Source organism: Trichechus manatus, unplaced genomic scaffold (genome assembly GCF_000243295.1).
Source record: "Trichechus manatus latirostris isolate Lorelei unplaced genomic scaffold, TriManLat1.0 scaffold00188, whole genome shotgun sequence".
NCBI classification, from domain to species: domain Eukaryota; kingdom Metazoa; phylum Chordata; class Mammalia; order Sirenia; family Trichechidae; genus Trichechus; species Trichechus manatus.
In genome coordinates, this window is record NW_004444124.1 from 4,773,066 (window position 1) to 4,778,532 (window position 5,467).

A 5,467-nucleotide genomic window follows, 5' to 3' on the forward strand; every position below is an offset into this window, starting at 1 on the left:
GGCAAACCTCACCTTTATCACTAACAGTGTGGTAAGAATCAGCATGAATCCAGTCCCCATCTGGAAGTGGGCCTAGGCTTCACCTTCCCACATCTCTATGCCTCATCACTAGCCATTTTCATGGCACTTCCTCTCTCTGATCCCAATCACCCAGAGCTAGGTCAGACCTCATCCCTGGCCACTCTAAGCCAGGTCAAAACAACCCTAGCTACCCTTGGCCAGGTCATTGTGCATCAGCTGTAAGCTCAGGAGTCTGCACAACTCCCTGGACTTCAGACCACCCACCCCCTCTTTCTCTCTAGCCCCGCTAGGACTAGGTCACAAACTAGAAGGACTTTGTCCTCCTTGATCGACAGCCTGTGCAGTCTTTCTCTGTCACCCAGCCACCCAGAGCTGGGTCTTCACAAATCGACTGCTTGCACAGCCCTCTTCTGTCCATCAGCCACCCAAAAGTGGTTCCTCAGGAGTCAGAATTCTGTCCTTACAACTGCCTGCACAGCCTTCCTCTGAATTAACCACCCCAAGCTAAGTCAGAGTCTCATTGCCCCTTGTGGGTTTGTTAATTCTCTATAACTATTCACAAAATTCATGGAGACTATTACCTATACTTACAGTTACCCATTTATTATAACTACAAAGGATAAAAGCAAGGTCTGGGAGAGGTCCTGCCACAAGACTTCCTTTGTCCCCAGGGACATGCCATGCTCTCTCACTATTCCAGAAAGCCTCAAAAGAGAAAGCCTCAAGGTCCAGGCTTAATGCATATGTATGAATCAATGAATATGCATGATCGACTACATTATGCTCCCTTCCCTTTCCGAGGGTGGGATCCTGTGCAGCTCCTACTCATTTATACATATTTAAGTGTTACCTGACTATTTAAAAAGAGCAAAAGGCTATTAGCTATTTTTAGGAAACAGAGACAAAGGCCAGGCCAAGTTGTTTGTCCCATATATTGAGTTCGATTCCTGGTCAATGACCCCCATGCACAGCCACCACCTGTCTATCAGTGGAGACTTACATGTTGCTAAGATGTGAACAGGTTTCAGTGGAGATTCCAGACTAAGACAGACCAAGAAGAAAGGCTTGGCGGTCTACTTCCAAAAATCAGCCAGTGAAAACCCTATGATTCACAATTGTCCAATCTCAACCCATGAAGGGGATGGTGCAAGACCAGGCAGCATTTTGTTCCATTGTGCATGGGCTCACCATGAGTTGGGGCCGACTCAATGACAACTAACAACAACAACAGGTGCATCTCGATAACAGAAAGATAATTCTAGATGATGGTGCATCATCGGGGCTTATCTAAAGTCCGCCAACCTTCTGTCATGGCAGAGTTTGGCAGGATGGGACATGGTCTGGGCCAGGCCAGAGAAGTAATGAAGAAAGAGAGAGGAGGGTGGTTTTTTACTGCTCACTTGCAGAACAACACTGCTCCTACTTAGGGTTAGAAACAGATTTTTATTTTCAAATGCCTTCTGTTTGTTGCATATTATTTACTCTACAAATATTTGTTGTTTGTTTAGTCTTTGTTTCAGGCAGCATGTGAGATGTAAAGACTAATTCAACATAGTCCCTGCCATCTAGGAGGTCACAATCTAGTGGAAAACTCAGGGATTTATGTCACTAAACTAATCTAACACGGAGGTCTAAAAGTGAGGAGGATGAGTATCTTTTGTAATCTGAGAAGAAACTGTAAGAACTTCTGTTTATATTTACATCATATAAAAATGCAGAAATTATGCTTTAGATATTTAATGTTCAAAATGACTCTGGTGCTCTCATTGATGTTTTTATCTTGAGGTCATGTGTCATGAATTGTCCCCAGGAAGCTCTGGAAAGGGACTCCATGAAGAAGGGACTGGTGATGGGTTCTCAGAGCATACTGTCTAGTTTTGGCACCGCTTAAAAAATTACAGCAAAGAAGTTGCGAAATGAAGATGTTGTTGTTGTTGTTGTTAGGTGTCGTCGAGTCAGTTCTGAATCATAGCAACCGCATGTACAACAGAACGAAACACTGCCTGGTCCTGCTCCATCTTCACAATGTTTGTTATGCTTGAGGCCATTGTTGCAGCCACTGTGTCAATCCATCTCTTTGAGGGTCTTCCTCTTTTTCACTGACCCTCTTCTTTACCAACCATGATGTCTGATGACTGATCCTTCCTGATAACATGTCCAAAGTACGTGAGATGTAGTCTTGACATCTCTGCTTCTAAGGAGCATTCTGGTTGTACTTCTTCTGAGACAGATTTGTTCATTCTTTGGCAGTCCATGGTACATTCAATATTCTTCACCAACACCACAATTCAAAGGCATCAGTTCTTCTTAGGTCTTCTTTATTCATCATCAAGCTTTCATATGCATATGAGGCAATTGAAAACACCATGGATTGGGTCAGGTGTACCTTAGTCTTCAAGGTGACATCTTCGCTTTTCAACACTTTGAAGAGGTTTTTTTGCAGCAGATTTGACCAGTGCATTGCATCTTTTGATTTCTTGACTGCTGCTTCCATGGGTGTTGATTGTAGATTCAAATAAAATCAAATCCTTGACAACTTCAATCTTTCCTCTGTTTATCATGGTGTTGCTTCTTGGTCCTCTTATGAGGATTTTTGTTTTCTTTATGTTGAGGTACAATCCATACTGAAAGCTGTGGTCTTTGATCTTCATCAGTAAGTGCTTCAAGTCCTCTTCAATTTCAGCAAGCAAGGTTGAGTCATCTGCATAACGCAGGTTGTTAATGAGTCTTCCTTCAAACCTGATGCCCCGTTCTTCTTCATATAATCCAGCTTCTCAGATTATTTGCTTAGCATACAGATTGAATTGGTATGGTGAAAGGATACAACCTCAATGCACACCTTTCCTGCCTTTAAACCAGGCAGTATCCCCTTCTTCTGTTCAAACAACTGCCTCTTGATCTATGTACAGGTTCCTCATGGGCACAATTAAGTGTTCTGGAATTCCCATTCTTCTCAATATTATCTATAATTTGTTATGATCCACACAGTCAAATGTCTTTGCATAGTCAATAAAACACAGGCAAACATCTTCCTGGTATTCTCTGCTTTCAGCCAGGATCCATCTGACATCAGCAAAGATATCCCTGGCTCCATGTCCTCTTCTGAATCTGGCTTGAGTTTCTGGCACTTCCCTGTCAATATACTGCTGCAACCACTTTTGAATGATCTTCTGCAAAATTTTACTTTCGTATAATATTAATGATATTGTTTAATAATTTCCACATTCTGTTGGATAACCTTTCTTGGGAATAGGCATAAATATAGATCTCTTCCTGTTGGTTGGCCAGGTAGCTGTCTTCCAAATTTCTTGACATAGACGAGTGAGCACTTTCAGTGCTGCATCTGTTTGTTGAAACATCTTGATAGATATTCCATCAATTCCTGGAGCCTTGTTTTTTGCAAATGTCTTCAGTGCAGCTTGGACTTCATCCTTCAGTACCATCGGTTCCTGATCATATGCTTCCTCCTGAAATGGCTGAATGTCGACCAATTCTTTTTGGTATAGTGCCTCTGTGTATTCCTTCCATCTTCTTTTGATGCTTCCTGTGTCATTTAATATTTTCCCCATAATCTTTCAATACTGCAACTCGAGGCTTAAATTTTTTCTTCAGTTCTTAAAGATGATCTAAGTAATGTAAACATAAAAAACTATGAAAATGGGAGGCGGGGCCAAGCTGGCGGAGTAGTCAGATGTTTCTGGTGGTCCTTCTTACAACAAAGACCCAAAAAAAAGTGAATGGATTATATATGACAACCTAGGAGCTCTGAACATGAAAGGCAAAATTGAGGAATCAGACTGAGTGGCAGGGGGAGGGAGAGATGGTTTGGAAGCAGCAAGGAGTTGCCAGACCTGAGCCAGTGGGAGCCAGAGCCCTTCAGGCTGAATCAGCTCGTGGTGCGTGGTGAGCCAAGCAGCGGCACTCGGGAGGCATTTTCCACATCGGGAGAAACACAGCAGCAGAGAGACTACTCAGCCATCCAGAACCAGTAAGAAGAAGCTCGGGAAAAGATACGTACTTGCTTCTGGCCTATCACGCACATATAAAATTCCTCCCTTTGGGAAAAACCTTTCTCCCACTTACCTTCCCACTCCTTGCTCTGCACTGGGTCAGGGACTGCTTCAGGGATTGCTGAGTTCCCTGGGCCAGAAGTAGGACCCATCACGTGCCCTGAGCTATTCTCCCAGCCTTGGAGAGGGAACAAATTAACCAACAGAGGAAAAAATAATCTACTGGCTCCCCTAATCCAGGTACTCAGGGTAAGCACGGCTCATTTGCTTAGGCACAGGCATAAGGTGTCCACGGACGTTGAGTGCCTTTCCCCCTGCATAGACTTGTGTGGGTCCATTTCAACAGTGTAGGCCCTCGATACCACAGTACAACAGGGTATACACCTAAAGTCTAACGTCTACAGTTTCAGCTGTGAAGTGGCAGTTTCATGACATTTGACACTGCTCTGCCCATTAAGAAGGGTCTTCACCTACCCACATCAGGGGTCTGAGGACTGGTGGTTCCACCCATGCCATCTAGCCACCTGTGACAGGGGACCATGAATAAGTGGTGCCCCCTAGTCCTTACAGCCAACAGCATTGGGTGCTTGTAGTCCAGCTGTGAAACCTAACCACCTAGGCACTCTAGGAAACAGGGAAACACTTTCCCCCGACACTTGGGGGGTGGCTGTCAGCACTTTGCCTTGCTCAGCATGTGACCCCCACTGCTGCAGCCAGATGCCTGTGCCTACACCAATCACCGATGCCTGTCTACAACTGTAGGTGAGAGCCTGCACCACACACTTGGTGGCCGACTTCCTTGACACCTGCACTGAATCCATACAGGAGGAGTGGGCAGACTCCTGGGGTCACATACTTAGTGGCAATCCTGGCCACCTGAGGGCAAGACATTGGAGCTTCAGGGATGTCGTTGATCAAACTAGCTCACACAAGCAGCCTATTTGGGCATATCAAAACAAAACAAGAAGCTAGGACACAGTAAGCAAACATAAAATAAATATATAAATATAATAACTTATTAATGGCTCACAGACAACAGTCAATATCAAATCACATAAAGAGGCAGACCAGGATGGCTTCAGCAAGCTCCCAAAATAAAGAATATAGAAATTTTACAGAGGAAGAGAATTTCTTGGAATTACTGGAGGCAGAATACAAGAGATTAATATACAGAACTCTTCAAGATATCAGGAAGGAAATTAGGCAAAAAACGGACCAAGAAATACAGGAACTTAGAAACATTACAGAAAAGCATAATGACAAATTTAACAAGCTGCAAGAATCTATAGAGAGACAGCAATCAGAAATTCAGAAGATTAACAATAAAATTTCAGAGTTAGACAACTCAATAGAAAGTCATAGGAGCAGAATTGAGGCAATGGAAGTCAGAATTAGTGAGACTGAAGATAAAGCACTTGACACCAACTTATTTGAGG